Here is a 17,520-nt window from a genome sequence, read left to right as displayed (position 1 = left end):
GAAAGAGGAGAAAGAAAGAGAGAAAGAAAGAAAGAAAGAAAAGAAAGAAAGAAAGAAAGAAAGAAAGAAAAAAGAAAGAAAGAAAGAAAGAAAGAAAGAAAGAAAGAAAGAAAGAAAGAAAGAAAGAAAGAAAGAAAGAAAGAAAGAAAGAAAGAAAGAAAGATTTTCATTTTCTAGTTATAAAAAAAAAACAGTCCTAAATATTGGATTACTAAAAAATGAGGGTTATGTCTGTCATTTTTATTACCCAGTTTAGATTACTTTAGGTCATTATAGGAAACAGATATTTTCCTCCAGTTTACTTTAGTAAATGTTTTCACGGCATCACACAGAGAAAATGGCTAGAAACATGTCACAATATAGTTTCACAAAAATATTTCTGCAAGAAACGATGTTGACATTCAGAAAACCATAATTTAGAGCTAGAGCCAAAGCACAGTGAAGGGAAATCTAATTAACAGAAACTTCAGATTTTAAAGCTTATGTATTTTTTTTCTTGAGTAAAGGAGATTTAGGACCTCTGTCAGGCATTTACTGTTATCACCATCAGGGAGATGTCTCACTTTCCTCACTTTATTGAAACCTGAGGACAATAAGACATAAAGGAGGAGGGGATCTCTATAAAAGAGAAACAGACAACTATACAACCAACCTGACATAAAATAAAACCCTTCTGTTCTCTACAAAATGACATAGGGTTAGGTCTGTTTGTCAAGTTTTAATTGGGGTTGGTGTCCCTGTTTTTTAGAAGTCTTCCCAACAACATATGCCAGCATTTGCTAACTTGTGGTGCACATTACTGTGTGTAATAAAATTCTGTGGACTCCTGCTATGCCTGCACAGTAAGTCTAGTGGAGGAATACGTACCAACTTTATGCCCATCCCCAATCAGTCTATGAAGTGGCAACCCCATGTACCCTGCCCTAGCACAGTCACTGTGCATGCAAGGATGACCCATTTCAGTTGAGGGGTAGGGGTCTCACTTTGCAAACTTTGCTTGGGTGCTAGAGGACCTTGCCAGTGATGAATGACAAAAAAGAAGATAGATGTTCCAGTTCTGACAGCCAGTGAGAGCGGGAAATTACAAATAGTAATTTTAACCACACATATAGTTCAAAAGTTATAAAGTTTTCCTTCTCTGCCCAAAATTAAAACAGTTGGACATTAAAAATGGAACAAAAAGCATATGGCAAATATTTTATTATGATATAAATACATTTGTTGTTTCATATATTGCTGTTGTTGAACAACCGAGGCTGAAAACTTACTACCTGCCCAAAAGGACAGCAGTCCTGTGTTGCCCCTATCTTACTCCAGTCAATTAGCTAGTCTTAGGCCAGCCATACATGGTTCAAATCTTGAACGGTTAATAGGCAGGCTAAAAGTACCAAATTAATCGATCGATCAACTTTGGTACAACCAGCCTGATAGATTCTCTTGCGATTATCGTTAATGGTTGGCCCAGCAGGAGGGATTCCCGCATCAACACTGTCTGTGTTGGTGGGGGGAATTTAAGCACATTTCTTTCATTGCAGGAAAGAAATTCACTCGTGTATGACCTGCCTTAGATTCACATTATTAAAATCAGATGGGACAACCACATGAGGCAGGTTGGGAGTCGAAAGGCTGAAAGAGACCAGTTTCTCTACTCTGTGCCTGTATTTCTAGAATCAGAGACCATAAGAATGTGACAAATGGTTATCCCACTCTGCTAGCTGTATGGATGTAGAGTTAAAAGAACTATACATTATGCCAATAATAAACATGGCCAAATTGGGCAACAATGAAGACCCCACCAGACAGGGAAGCAATTTACAGTATTTTGTTATATATGACATTGTGTTACTGACAGCAACATGGTGAGTTTTTGGTTATGTGCTCCCCCTGGCATCACTGTCAACCTAGGCCTGGTCTACACTGGCAAAGGCTATGTAGAAATAACAACAAAGCTGAAGCCATAAAGATTCAAAATCAATTTTTCCTTGGTGCCCGAACATATGTAGTTAAACCTATTTGAGGCCTTGTCTTTTTCGCCAACTGGTAGCAGAGAATAATAGGGGAGTGTGGTAATTTCCAAACTGACATCTTGCAATTTTTCCATTGGTGGTTCCCTTAGTATGAATTTGTATTTCCACACCACAGGCCAGTTATAGGTGGAGGCAGTGGCCAATTGTTTGTACTGATGAAATATTGGTGGGGGACGCACTGGACAACTTTGCTGCCATTGTGCTTATGCTGGGGAGAGATGGCTGCTACACAGGAGGCTTTTTATCTTAATGCAAAGAATACATTAGGATAAAAAAAACCTTCTGACATTACAACTCCTTTAACCTCCTTAGCGGTATTCCCGAGTGTGGCTCGGGGTGGAATTTCAGTGCCATTAGCGGTAACCCCGAGTCACACGATGGGTACCGCCAGGGAGCATCGCTGGATCCTGGAAGAGGGGTTACTTACCTTGTCCCCGGGATCCCGCGATGTATTCCTGCAGCATACGGTGGCCGGATCTTCCGCCTGATGCTCTGTGCCCTGGCTTCTCGTCTCCTGCGAGTGTCACGTTGCAGGGGGGGTGGAACCGGCGGCAAATTTAAAAAGTAAAACACACAAACACACTGATGTATTGTAATCCTATTGGATTACTTTACTAAATAAATTTAATTGACATTAGTTTGCCCCCCAGTGCCCTTGCCTGCAGTTTTACTGTACTATATATATATATATATATATATTTATATATATATATACGTATGTGTATATATAGATATATATATATATATATATCTATATAAAATATATGTATACGTATATATATCTATATATACACACACAAATATATATATATATATATATATATATACACATACTTTAACTTTTTTATAGTTATTTATTATATTATAATTTATGATTTTGTGTTTCAAACTTTATCATACCCGAGATGTTATAGAGAAGAACTCACTGTAAAAAAAAATCATATGTAAATAGTTGGTTTGGGCTGCTCGTCCTTAAGAATTACATGCAAAATAATGGTACCGCTTTCAGCACCTAACATCGGAAACAATCATACCGCCAGGGAGGTTAAGGATCGGGCCTATTTCTGACACTTGTTGTTTACAAGTTAAAATATGTATTTTTTGCTAGAAAATTACTTAGAACCCCCAAACATTATACCATTTTTTTTTTTTTTTTAAAGAGAATAAAATGGAGATTGTTGCAATACTTTATGTCACAGCGTTTTTTTTTTTTGCAAAAAATACACTTTTAATAAAACAGTAAAAAAAATTATATTTTTCTATAATGTGAAAGATAATGTAATGGCGAGTAAATTGATACCCAACATGTCATGCTTCAAAATTGTTCAAGCTTGTGGAATGGTGACAAACTTTGGTACTTAAAACCTCCATAGACAAAGCTTTAAAAATGTTTACAGGCTACCAGTTTAGAGTTACAGAGGAGGGCTAGTGCAAGAGTTATCGCTCTCACTATTAACGATCGTGGCAATACCTGACATGTGGGGTTTGAACACCATTTACATATGTGGGTATGACTTGCATATGTTTTCGCTTCTGCATGCAAGCTCAGAGGGACGGGGCACTTTAAATTTATTTTACTTTTTTGTTTTACACTGTTCCTTTAGCAAAAAAATGTTTTTGATCACTTTTATTCCTATTGCATTGAATGTAAACATCTATTGTAATAGAAATAAGCATGGCAGGTCCCCTTTAATGTGAGATCTGGGGTCAAAAAGATTTCATATCTCACATCTACACTTTAAAGCAATAAAAAGATTTTAAAAAAAAATGTGGCCCTTTAAGGCCGTTGGGCTGTTTGACCTCCCTCTGGTCCTGCAAGGGCATAGAGTTAAGTGCGGGCCATCTTGCCCTCACTTGACTTCCTGCCCATCAAACAAGCGGATCAGATCATTTTCCCTGCTACTGATGGCTCCAGGAAGCTGGGAAAAGGACCGGGTTAGCGGCAGGAGGGGGGTGGGCACCACTCCCGCCACCCATGAAAGTGATTCTGTGGCGAATCCAATGATGAGACCATTTTTATGATAAAGAGGACCGTCAGCTGTAAAATAATGGGATTATGACAGCTATCTGCTGTCATAACTCCGGTATTTAACGTCAAAGTAGTGACATAAATAAACGGTGGGCGGCTCGGAAGTGGTTGGGGTGGGCTCCTTTCATGCTCATAGTACAAAAAAGTGGGTAATGTCCTCACCTATAACTGCATGTGCTTCCATTGTTGGAGACTCACAGAAATTAGAGTTAGGTCTACAGAAAATGGGATGCCTTGTCGGGGCTTATGCATGTATTTGCAAATGTGTGCAAACTAAACCCCTGTTTTTTAACGCATACTGTTGGACAGGTCAATTTAGTTGGTTGAAGGCTGGTCGGAAAGTTGAGCTTGGAAATGTCTTTGTTTTTTTTTTTTCCTTCCAGGCTCACCTTCCTTTTATCTATCAATTAGAATGCATGTGCTTCTACTATGGAGGTTCTCATAAATTTACAAGAGTTAGGACTGCAGATAACAATAGGGTGCCTTGGTGAGGCTCTGCAGCTTACGCATATATTTGAAAATGTGTGCTAAATAAACCCCTGTTTTTAACACAGACTGTTAGACAGGATAATTCAGTTGGTTGCAGACTGGCTGGTGAGTTGAGCTGGGAATTTTTTTTGGTTTTGTTTGACATGCATCATCTTTCCATGTGCTCCTTGCTGCAAATGCCAGTTATAGGTGGGGGCAATGGCTAGTTTTTTGTACACCACAGACTACCCAAGGGTTAAAGAATGACAGGCACCTAGGTATGTCTTTAGCATGCTATTATTATGTGTGCCATTGTGCAAGACATACTGGCAAAAAGGATGGTAAAATCACACCTATTTTTTCACTTTTTTGACCTATGCATTTTATATGGTTGCCTATGTGTTGTAATAATGTATTTTTATCAGTGAAATAGAAGGAAAATAGGAAGGAAAAAAGAAGAAATAGTTATTCTGTATCTGTTTCCAGCAAGGCCAACAGAAGCGCTTTCAATTATGTGAGCACCGTGGGTGGTAGAACTTATAATAAAGGAAACACAATAAAATCTCTACCATTTATGTTCATACAAATTCCAGTTTTCAATTTCATACAAGTGCAATGAACAATGTGTCGATCTCTTAGAGAGAATGCTAAAATAACTGGTGATAGAAAAACACTTGTGAGGGTTTGCTGATAATTTCAACTAAATTTAGCTTTTTTTTTTGTGGAAAAAGTTAGCTTCCTATTGTATTTAGAAGGTAATATAAATTGCTTTATATCATTGAATTTGCACTATATATTCAAAGCTCAAAAAGAAAAAATACATCAAAATACAACGTATGAATTCATTTTCAATTATCACTTAGTCTGAAAAAATAGATTCAATGCTCAAAGAAATTGCACTCATTGTGAGGCATTGCATATGACAAGGCACAAGTAATCCATAGCAACCAATCAAAAATCATCTCCTAGTTCATGTGATTCCAGTACAATTAAATCTGATTGTTTTCCATGCATCACTGAACTATATGTTATATTGTTGCTTTTTCATTACCATTTGCAATAATCTTTGTTTAAATAGTCCATTACCATTGTATTAATGCACATGTATTAACTCATTTTATGTGGTGTGTTGCATGAGGGCAGGCCATTCATTTGGATAGGTTTCTTCATGCACTACAATGGACCAAAAATTAGACCTGCTGCATTTTTGCTAGAGCAGCACACTGCAATGGATGACAGTGAGTTATCGCTTCTTGCAGTGCAATGTGATGCAGTTGCGCTGGGATGCCATTTATTATGAATGACACCACAGCACACCAATGCAAATAATGAGTGCTACTATGGGTTGCATTATTATGGGCTGTGGTACCACACTTATTATCGCAGCAGTGTAGTGTGGATGGGCCCTTAATCTTTAAGACTTTTGCACAAAAAAATATGTGTGCAAATGCACACTACTAAGAGCCAGATGGAAATGGTTGAGTCATCTACTGTATATATTGTTCTTTAAAAGGTTTTCCACGAATCCCACAATAGAAATACAGAAATACACTGTAATGTTTTTAAATATTGTATTACAGGCTTTATTCATCATTATATTATAATTCTTGTTCAAGGATTTTTTCTGGAACCTGGTGTAAGTTACTAACTAACTTGTTAAAGAAGACCAGAAGGCCTAGCATCAGATATAATTTTTTCATGTGCTAGTATGCTAACGTGTAAGTATAACATTTATCTTTACAACATTTATATTCATTACTTCTTCATAGATCAGGGCACTCCTTATAGCATTTCTTTTATTAGCTTTCCTCTCTAGAAGGATGGTGACATCTTTGTTTAAGCACTCTCTAGGGTCAACATCTACTATTTGGGCAGAGCAAATGGCCCAGAGATGACACAATTGTCATTTTTGCAGGCAAGAGCCTTTCACCTATTTACTTGCCAGATGATTACAATGTTGCAGTCTAATCATCAGAAGTAAGGAGACTGAAGAAGTGCATCCTCCTGCCTTCAGCGTAAGCAAAGTCCCTGGAAAAAACTGCTTCTTAAAGCGGAGCTCCACCCAAAAGGGGAAGTTCTGCTTTAAGGCCTTCATCCTAGCTCCTGCTTGTGAAATGGAGCTTTTGGGACGGAGGAGGTAGTAGGTACCTGATTTTAACAGTTACCCACTCTCACGTCCTTTACGTTCTCCTTCCCCACTCCCTCCAAAAGTCTACTGGGATACATGACAGGTCCCAGAAGACCTGCAGGGGATGATCTGATGAAGGTGACACGGGTACAGTTCCTAGGTGAAGATTGGGTAGGCTTCCCTGAATAAATGTGTTTTCAAGGATCACCTAAAGTTGGGCAGGGTAGGAGCTGACCAGACATACTGGGGTAGAGTGTTCAAGAGGGTGGAGGAGGTTCTGGAGTATTCCTGGAGCTCAGTGTGGGAGGTTACTGTAGGGTTCCACTAGTGAGCAGAAATGTGATGTATTGGTATAAAAGAACTTACCAGTCATTAAAGCTAAGTGTCAGTGTGGGGGAGAGCAAAGTCAGTGTCAGCGGAACCTTTACCAGGGTCCCCTAAACAATTTTCCACATAACAGGTAGATGGCAAGTGCACTCACCCATTTAGTACTTTTCTTCTTTTCTTTCTTTCTTTTTCTCCCTTTTTTTTGGCTTTCTCTCCACTCAGCTCTTGCACCTTTCCCAATGTAAGATTCCCTTCTTTTACATTGGATGATATCCCAATTGATCTTTATGCTATTGTTATATATATATACACCAGCCCAGGAGAAAAGCATAGCTATTTTTGTTCTTCTGGATATTGGGACCATTATAGGCCCTTTGGACCCATATGATGTGCCCTATCTTGATTAATCTTGCCACACTAGTTAACTAGCTAGATTGCTGCTCTGTCTATGACTGGAAAACCATGTCAATTTCTCCATCACTGTTTTCAAGGTTATATTGTTAATGTTCAAAATATAAATATACATATTTAAAATACAATTTTAAAAGGGTAAGGAAAGTATGAATATAGCAAAGCTAAGTTAGTAGTGAATAGCAAAATGGGGCAAAATAAGAATGCCTTATATTCAAGAAAGATTGATAAAAAAAAGAGTTGCATCTTATGTGCAGCCTTGCTTTGGGCACTCATAGGAAAGAGCAAGGAAGACTTTTGAAAAGGCATTGGTACACATGGTGAGATAATTTATAAAACTACATGAGGTTAATACTGTATTATCATACTTCACTTGCAGGATAAATATTTATGAACCATAAAAGGTACAGCACTTTGAGCTCCTCCACCCCACTTAAGAGTGATTTCACTAAAGCATAAAGTCTTTGGTACTTTATTGATTGCATGGTATTTTCTATATTTTTACACCTGGATGTTTTTTATTTTTTATTATTATTTTCTTAATTCTCTTAACTTACGTTAATGAAGCAGGGCAAATCAACAGGTTTATTTTACTGGCCTCCTCCACAGTGTGAATTTACATTTCCTTAGATCCCCTGCTGCTCAGTTCAGCCACTGGGAGTGAAGAAAGGAAGTCTAAGTTGCTCCAGTCTGAGGACCGTTCCCATCCTATCTGACTGCTGCTGGACCAACAATCAAGCACCAACATTTTCACATGAAGTGGATCACATGCTCCTCCATACATGAAAGTACTGTATATTTTCTTTGTGTCATCGGCTGAACAGAGTAGTGGGGGCTGAGACAGAAAAATGGATATGTGCTGTGCGGCATGGTGTAATTACATTTACTACTTGAAGGCCAAGGCATTTTTTACATTTTTCACACGCAAATTAAAATCTGCATTTTTTTTGCTTGAAAATTACTTAAAACCCTGTTTGAATGAGTTGGTGGATGTTGCAATTTTTATGTTGCACAATTTTAGTGCAGCTGCTTATCACAAACACAAACACAATATAATACACACTTTTTTGGTAAAATATAAAATATGGGGTTGGTATTAAGTAAATAGATACCAAACATGTCAAGTCTTAAAATTGCACATGCTCATGATTTAGTGGGAAACTGTAAACTAACTACAAACTTGCCCATAGGTAACTCTGTCTGTCTATATTACACCTATGGACTATTTTGGTAAGTAAATTGAATAATTTAAAAATGAAAAATGTTTCATTAAGTTAACTATTGCTTAAAGTGGTTGTTAAATAAAATAATAAAAAAATAAATAATGCATATCATTCTATAATGTGTACTTGCCTCAGTACAAAGCACTAAGTGTGATTTCTATCTTACATAGTTACATAGTAGGTGAGGTTGAATAAAGACAATAGTCCATCTAGTTCAACCTGTGTAGGTGTGTGTGGCTGTAATCATCTCACATACCCCTGAATGTTCTGATCCTTGAGATGTAAGTCTAAGAGTCTTTTGAAAGCCACCATACTACCCGCAGAAACCACCTCTTGTGGTAGAGAATTCCACAATCTTGTTGCCCTAACAGTAAAGAACCCCCCGCGTTGCCTGAGGTTAAAACGCTTCTCCTCTAATCGCATTGTATGCCCTCGAGTCCTCATGCAATCCCTTCGAATGAACAGCTTTTTTTCTAAGCTGGGATCCCCATTGAGATATTTATAAATTGCTATCATGTCCCCCCTCAGACGTCTCTTCTCCAGGGAGAATAAATCGAGCGATTGTAGACGCTCTTCATAGTCTAGGTCCTCCAATCCCCTAATTAGTTTAGTTGCCCTTCTCTGGACTCTCTCCAGCTCCAACACATCCCTCCTGAGGACTGGCGACCAGAACTGGACGGAATACTCCAGATGCGGTCGGACCAGAGTTTTATAAAGTGGAAGGATTATAGTCTTATCTCTGGAATGCATCCCTTTCTTTATGCATGCTAATATTCTGTTGGCTTTGGAAGCTGCCGCTTGACATTGCATGCTGTTTCCTAATCTATCATCAACCAAGACTCCCAGATCCTTCTCCATTTTTGATTCCCCCAAGGGCTCCCCTCCTAACGTGTATTGTGTTTTTATGTTTTTAGTCCCCAAGTGCAAAACCTTACACTTCTCCACGTTAAACCTCATTTGCCATGTCGTTGCCCACTCTGTTATTTTGTCCAGGTCATTCTGTAGGATATCTGCTTCATGTTGTGAAGTTATTGCCCTGCCCAATTTTGTGTCATCTGCAAAAACTGATATCGAACTACTGATCCCGACCTCAATGTTGTTTATGAATAAATTGAACAAGGTTGGTCCCAAGACTGAGCCTTGGGGGACCCCGCTTACCACCTCAGACCAGTCTGAGTATGCGCTGTTTATTACTACCCTTTGGACACGCCTTTTTAGCCAGTTCCGTATCCAAGAGCAAACCCTGCTATCGATACCTGCAGACCTTATTTTATAAATTAAGCGCTTGTGGGGAACTGTATCAAACGCCTTAGCGAAATCCAAGTACACCACATCCACTGGTCTCCCCCTATCTAGCTCACAGCTCACCTCCTCGTAGAATGTTAGGAGATTGGTTTGACAAGAACGCCCATTTGTAAACCTGTGCTGATTACTGCTGATGATGTTGTTGTCCTTAGCAAACTCTACGATATAGTCCCTTATCATCCCCTCCAGAAGTTTACATACTACTGATGTCAAACTGACAGGCCTATAATTTCCCGGGATATGCCTCTGGCCCTTTTTGAATATTGGAATCACGTTAGCTTTCTTCCAATCCCCTGGTACATCTCCTGTCCTAATACTGTCAGCAAAGATCAGGAACAGTGGTCTCGATATAACTTTACTGAGTTCCTTGAGTACTCTCGGATGTATGCCATCCGGTCCTGGTGATTTGTTTGTGTTAAGTTTATCCAGCCTTTCCCTGATTTCCCCCTCTGTTAGCCATGGTGGCAAGTCCTGTTTATTACTACTAACCATACAGTCATGGTCAGTGTACCCCTCCTTTTCCTGTGTAAAGACTGATGAGAAAAAAGCATTCAGCACGGTTGCTTTTTCAGTGTCCTCTGTAACCATCCTCCCATCATTGTTAATTATGTGTGCAATATGCTCTGCCTTAGTTTTTTTGCTGTTGATATATTTAAAGAATTTCTTTGGGTTTTTTTTACTATCCTCTGCTATTTGTCTCTCAAAGTTGATTTTAGCCATCTTGATTTCTTGTTTACTTTTCTTATTTGCCTCCTTGTATTGCTCGAAAGCCGATACTGTGCCCTCTGAGCACAGCAAGCAAGAAGAACAATCTTCTGATGTCTCAATCCTATGATCTTTGCATGAGTCCTTTCTGACAGGTTGTGCCTACTGCAAGTGATCAAGGGGGATGCGGGAGAAGGCCTCCAGCACAAAGGCTGTGATTGAAAGCCTCAGCTGTGCATGTTTCCCTATGAGACTGTGTAGAGGTGGGGGGGGGGGGGGATTGGTGTCTGTTCCCCACACTCAGGCCTCAGATTAAATTTAGCTCTCCTCTGTGCTGTATATGACATCAGATCCCCACCCCCTGCCTCTGGAAGCTCAGACAAGCTATGTAAATTCTGTACTTTAAATAGCTATAGGGAAGAAAAGGCTGCAGATAACCAAATAGGAAGATTTGTTTCATCGCTGTGTATCACCAGTTGCTAGTCACTTTATTGGGTAAATGTAAGGGTATACAACCACTTTAAGAGATGTGAAGCTCTCAGATGCCTGGAAGTCATGCAGAAATCCCTCCAGCAGATACAGGTTGCAGGTCCAGCCTTCAATTGTGTGCAATAAGAAGAGTAGGTCCAGATTCACCCTTTTAATTACTCAGTAACCCTGACCCTCTCAGTGTTGCCACATGCCATACCAGAAGTCACTGCCTCTAGTCCAAAGGCAGAACAAGGTAGGCCCTGTCCTCTACAGTGGCTGGGTAGGTTTTCATTATCTAGAACAGCACCTTGTGGTGCCTTCAATGACACTCTTACGCAAATTTGTTCTGTGTATACTAGTGACAATTTACCTTTAAGCAAATCTTACGTTCTTTTTTTTTTTTCAACTCCCACGCAATCTCCTGTTTGAAACTGTAACATTAATTATTTCAGCACAATGTTTATTGTACAAATGGTGTAGTAGATAATTATTACGAATAAAACACTGTGTGTAATAAAGGAAAGATGTTCCTGTATGTTACCTTGACTTCCTGATTGTTCTTCTTGCTTGCTGTGCTCGGAAACATTACTGTAAAAAATACATTTCTGATTATTGCTAATGTTACATGTGGTTTGCTTTGAAAATGAAAACTGTTCTATAAACAACACATTTATGATGCAAATCAAACTGTGAGCTTAAATCATTATGACAAGAATGCGGTTGTGGTTTAGAGATGGCTGTCATAAACTGGATAGCAAAAAGGACCACTATAGTTCATTAACTTACATAAAGCTACTGTAAGAAATGTTTTTTAGTTAGGTAACCAAAATGGTTCTTCCGGACAATTAATATTTCTAGAAATGGCTAATATAAAAGAGCCTAATGGGCCATACACACTATAAGATTTTCTGAAGACTTTTTCCTTTAGACTTACCAAAACCAGATAATATGAGGTCAAACCTAAACACTTTCAATTTGTATGCAATCTGGCAGGCCCTTGCACTACAAAGAAAAGGTAAATCTGAAGGAAAGAAGTCTTCAGAAAATCTTATAGTGTGTATGGCCCTTAAGGTGGTAAAACTTAAAGCCCATCTCCGGGGCTAAACTCCCTTACTCCCCAATCACCCCCACTTCCCCATGAAGGGACCCCTGCATGTATGCTCAGCTTTATTTTGTTTCATTCTTACCTTTTTTTAGGTGTGTTTAAGCTATTTATGATAATGTTCTTCACTGCTGCACCCACATGGGCAATTCTTTATTGAAGTAAAGGCAGAGCTGACGCAATGACGTTAGTGCCGCTCTCTGCACCAATACACTATCAATTATGGGTGCCATGGTGAAGCCCTTTTAGGAGATCTCATGGCACCCTTTATTTATTGTATATCCTTGGCCTTTCAAGTTGAATGATGTTAGGTGTCACCCAGCCTGAAGAACATCCAGTAGTAAAAAGTAGTACTGCAGGGGGCAGCTCCAAATTAAAGGTGAGTTATGCACTGAACTGATTATTTAGGACCTTTTGTTTATCTTATAAAAAGGATTTTTCTGTAAAGGGGAAAGATAATAAGAAGCTAACATTTTCCTATTATATCTTATCAATAATGTTCAGTTTATTTTACATAAGTTGCTACTCAATTATACATTTGCATTTACCTTGTATAAAGTGCATTGCCATACAGAAACATTGTGGCTGAAGGTTAACCCACTTTTTTTTGTAACTCTGATTTCTAGGATTGATTTCAAGGAGAACTATATCAACATTGAGCTTGCATGTTCTGGTTGTGTGATTTTCTTCAATGTACCCAGATTTCCTCCAACAACTCCAACAAGCTGAACAGCAGGCAGATAAAAAAAAAACATACATGAATGCAACCCTGCTTTCAATAATACATATTAAAATATATTTTATAATGCAAGCAGTGTAAGTAGCCTAAATGTGACCTTTTATCAGCAACGTTCAATCCCCTATACTGCAGGGGGATGTGAGATTGAGAAGCAGCATGAGGAGCCAGTCAGTTGTGCCGCAGTGGTCACCTGCTAATAAGGAACGTGCTGATTGGAGACGAGAAAAGCCTCTCTTACACTTCTGACTCTGAGCCCCTGATAGTGTGAGCAGAAGGCACAGAAGCAAAGTGGCATGAGTGCCTGTAAGTCTTGCTAGCAGAGCAGGTGTCCATGCCAGGCAGGGGGAAGTCGCCAGAGGTCTTCAGTGAAGCAGGCAGGGTGGCAGCTGGGTGGCAGCAGACAGAAGCAAGCTGGTACTGGCAAAAGCAGGCATGTGAGGTGTATACTGGTAGCAGACAGTGGGTAAGCAGGCACAGCTGGTTGATAGGTAGGTTCTGGCGACAGCAGGAGGAATAACAGAGTCAGGGAAGCAGGGTCATGCACTAGCAAGACAGATCACGTACAGGGGCACAGGCAAAAGTGTGGTCAAGGTACAAGCCGGGTCAGGAGCCGATCAGTGGAATATTAGAAAATGGAGCAGGCAGAAGGTGGCCAGAAGGCAAGTTGAGGTCAGCACAGGCAGAGTTCAAGGAGAAGTCAGACGAGACTGGTCAGTAACAGGATAAAGGATCACAAGTTATTAGGACACAGAAGGCTGAAGACAAAGCAACACTGAACCTGAGCACTTGCTCAGCTGAAATAGCCCATTTGGTGCCTCTGTCTGTCATGGGTGTACGTGAGCAAGCCGACCTGCGTGTGTATGCGCACAAATATTCACACGCATGCACCTAAGTATTAGCATGTGGCCAACTCCTACATCCATAAGAAGGAATGTGGATTAGCCTATGAAGATGCATAAAAGTCTGCCCAGAAGATCCATCTTGTCTACTGGCATGCCAATCCTAAAACATGGCCTGTAAGTGTTATTTGATTGCTGCTGAGAAATTTTAGGTCTTAGATGAATAGCAATATAAATCCATTGGTAGGTAAAAAAGCAACCTTATATGTTTGTCATCTATGTATTTAGCTGTTCGGCTGAAGTTTGCATCTGAAAAAACTAGCCCTGGTATGTGAGTGTTTATATGACCTGCAGCACCCACCTAAGATTGCAATATTGTCTGATACAAGTGCTCATGTGAACAATGCTGTAATCTCTATAAAGGGTTGTGTATTATGTCAGTGCTATATAAATATAACAAAAAATGTTTTAGTGTTTTGGGGTTACCACAGTAAAAACAGTCTAAAATATATGTTGAAACTGTTTTTTTCTATGCATAGGTATAACAATTATTTTAAAAGATTATGTTTTTAACTGCACAACGTTTAGTGGAATAGATTTTTTTTTATAATGTTTAAACATTTCCTAGCTTCTTCCTTGACTTCACTTGGCCTAACCTTTTATTGTATGAATACTGCTTACACTGGTCATGTTCCTATACTGAACTAGAGAATTCTATATTTGGTTTCAGGATTGTGTGTTTGCTTCTAAGCTGATCTGAGCACTTTGCAGTTTTCTGCTGAGCTGGTGCTGAGTGATTCTATTGAGCACTATTATTATTCCTTTTGTTCATCTGCTTTATTAGCATATTATGATGTGTAATTAACCATTTTCCAATCTCTTGTGAGGTCTGCATTTGAGTTTTACAGTAGCATGGCTGTAATACGTACAGAAAAAAAGAACTCTTCAAAAATAATTAAATAAAGAAAATAAAAGGCTCAGCTTCATTTTGGTAATTCTATTGCATTATTGTGTCAACAAATTAATCCAACTAAGAGGAAAAAATAGCTTTGTGTTTAGTAGAAACTTGTATTTTATACAAATTATGCTTACATTTACAGACTTAAGGGCTCAGCCCTCTTTCTGCTGAGGTTGTTAGATGAAATTTTTTTTCTTTGTATAGAGCAAAATTTTGCGAAGATTTTCTCAATAACAGAACACGTAAAGCAGACTAGATTCATGCATTTGGTAATCTGATCTGATTACCAGAGGGATGGATCCTTATGAGATTTGAGCAAAGGTCCATTTGTTAACTACATGGTTGTAGGCAGGGTCTAGGCAGGGGGCTGCACGACCATCTTTCTCTGCTGCCTATTACTTGGTGACTGCTTGGCAGTGGATGGCTTCTGCCTGTTTTTGCAGTGCTGGAGGTGATACATCAGCCAGGTGACTGCTGGATCACTTAGCTATGTTGATGCTGGCACTAGAGAAGCCCAGCATTAGGCTAATGTAGCCTCTGCCACGGAATCTGGGCGCATTTTTTGGAAAGTCTGTGTTTACTTTTGACACAGAGTTCTCATGAGTTTTTGAGGTTATTTTTGCAAATGAAAGTGCTTATACAGGATTCATAAGTGGCTCCCTTGATTGGAAGTTTTAGACAAGGGCAGATTTCTGTCTTGAGTAGGGACAGTGCAGATCCCGATCTCACCCCTTTGTGAAAATCACTTCGGCCACAGAATATTCATTCATGAGGAACTGGCTAAAAGTTGTTTTGGAAAAGGACAGCCTTGTGTGGTGACATTTACACCTGTTACATGGCGACTCAGCAATCAGTAAAACTATTTGTACTATGGCTACATAAATTGACAAAGGCAGTCAACATATGATCAAATTTTACATCCTGGTTATTTCCAGATTCCCAACTGATTACTCATGGATCTTAATATTAGGGTTTTTCTGCAGAAAAATTGGTAAAAATAGAATGTGATTATAGTTGTCTTGAGTTTGAATAACTTAAGGGGAGCTATTATTCATGCTAAGCTATTCAAACTGGCATACAGATACAAATCATGATCTTCTGTTTAAAGCTACATCATAGTTTTGGCATTATGCAGGCATATAGCTGGCCATTTTGTTTCCTTGCTAAGCGCAAATTTAGGTTCAAAAGTATGTATTGAGCTGAACAGCTCAGTTTATACTTTAAGGTTGGGTCAGGGCATTGCAGTGTGGTAGACCCATTGCTGCTGCCTATTGCCTTCTATGGCTTCTCCTAGAGGGCCCCGCACTTCACTATGAGAGGGACTGAGTCATAGGAAGAATACTGTTCAAAAGACAAAGTGCAGTATGCTTCTTTAAATCCAGTTTTGAGGAGTTTTACAACAGTGAAGATGGTCTTATTTCTAGGTATCTTGTTTTGAATCTGTATGGCAGTCATAGTCCATAAGGACTCATTAATACTTAAATGCATTTGTGCACTAAAATACTGGGGTTGATTTACTACAAATGGAGAGTGAAAAATTGGGTGTATTTTTGGTCAAAGCGTAATTGAAAAAGCTGAAGTTAGAGGCTGATTGGCTTCAATGCACAGCTGCACCAGATTTTGCACTCTCCAGTTTTGGTAAATCAACCCCACTGTGTCTTACTGCAAAAAAAAAAAACAAAAAGAAAAAATTGAAACACAGTGCAGATAGATCACGATTATTTCTATGTGTCTAGCTCATGCAATACAGTAAGTTTAAAAAAAAAAATGGAGAGGGCTAACCTTAGGTGTATCCCCTGCCCCCTACCCCCTGCCAGGCCAATACTAATAATATATGTTGGGCTGGTGGCTCTTAGTTGTGATACTTCCCTTTTCACACTTCAATCAAAGTGTTTATTGACATAATATATAACTATCTGCTTCCTGAGAGGGAAATTTCCCTAACTTACTTTGTGGCTTTAGGTTGTTATTCCACAAAATGCAATTAACTGCAAGCAGGTCAGTGCTGGGTGAATGCATAACTTTAAATTATGTTGTGCTTTTTTGTCAAAGGAAGATGAATAATACAGTTATTTGTGATAGTTGAATGGTATTTTTAGTACTTTAAAAATGACTGCGTGTATAAGTGTAACAATAAACTATGTGTTTCTCTTTGAGTCCTTGGGTTTCTCCTGGGCTTTGGTTATTGTTTGTTTCTGCCTGCTGCTAGTAGGTGTCACTAGTGCTTCTTGCAATATTGACAGGCTAGAATAATCAGAGTTTGCATATATTTTACCCCTGGCCAACTACGAGCAGGTTTATTGCCAGTGGTGCAGGATATTAGAAGGTATAGATATTATTTCCCTCCCTTCCCCTGGCCTCTTGCCAGGGGAAGTAGTTGACTGTTAGATCCTTATAGGTCTGGTACCTGAGGGGGGCGGCAATGTGGTTGGACAGAGGCCTAGTTTGTGTAACATGGGGATCAAAGTACCGTGGAGGAACTCCAGATGTCTTGAGGGGAAGGAGCTGGATTGAAGCTTGGCCCTTAGTGGAGTATGGTGTCTTTTTCCCAGGGTGTCGGTAGCTGAGCTATATTGTATTTGGCCATCAGGAGCTGAATTCATAGGGTGCCAGAGTGGCGTCTAGATTCTCTTTCTGTGAAAGCTGTAAGTACCATTTTTGTCCATTTACCTGGAGTCTGCCTATTCCAGGGATGCCCTGTGCCCTAACTTTCTTGCAGGAATATTGAATGAGAGTCGATATATTCCTATTTTTGCATCTAAAAGCGCCCATCTGTACACATTGCTCT

The sequence above is a fragment of the Pelophylax lessonae genome, assembly GCF_965119305.1.
Source record: "Pelophylax lessonae genome assembly, chromosome: 2".
In the NCBI taxonomy this organism is placed as follows: domain Eukaryota; kingdom Metazoa; phylum Chordata; class Amphibia; order Anura; family Ranidae; genus Pelophylax; species Pelophylax lessonae.
The sequence above is the reverse complement of the archived record's forward strand: the minus strand, read 5'-3'. Positions refer to the sequence as shown.